Source organism: Orycteropus afer, unplaced genomic scaffold (assembly GCF_000298275.1).
Source record: "Orycteropus afer afer isolate SDZICR_OR568_19922 unplaced genomic scaffold, OryAfe1.0 scaffold00001, whole genome shotgun sequence".
NCBI classification, from domain to species: domain Eukaryota; kingdom Metazoa; phylum Chordata; class Mammalia; order Tubulidentata; family Orycteropodidae; genus Orycteropus; species Orycteropus afer.
This window is the reverse complement of record NW_006921588.1, coordinates 21,831,986-21,832,581: the sequence shown is the minus strand read 5'-3', so window position 1 is coordinate 21,832,581 and position 596 is coordinate 21,831,986.

The window sequence follows — 596 nt, the reverse complement described above, 5'->3', positions numbered from 1 at the left end:
TGCACAGGGAGACAGCTCAGGGGGCAGGAGTGCATGGAGGGATGGACATAGGGAAGAGGTAACTGTTGGGAGAAAGTGGGAAGGGAGATGTTGCATTGCAGTAAATTGTGATCCATGTCATGAGACAAAGTGTATATGAACTGCTGTATGGAAAATGTATTTGCTCTGTAAATTTTCACCCAAATCACAAGAAAAAAAAAATTATAAATTCAGTTTCTCAGTCACACTAGCCAAATTTCAAGTGCTCAAGAGCCACAAGTGGCTAGTAGCTCCATTACAACAAGTGCAGTTGTGTGTGTGCCAACAAAGTGAGTTGTCCACCTCCCTTACGGGTGAATTCTATTGAACCAACAACCTCCTCCATCTTGGAAATTACTCCTTGAGGACACAGTGAATATACTGGGAATACTAACCAAAACCAAACTCACTGTCGTCGAGTCGATTCAACTCATAGCAACCCCTCCTTGGGTTTCCGAGATGGTATCTCTACGGAAGGAGATTGCCCAAACTTCCTTCCGAGGGATGGCTGGTGGGTTTGAACCACCAGCTTTCTGTTTAGCAGTCAAATGCCTTAGGCACTATGGTACCAGAGCTAA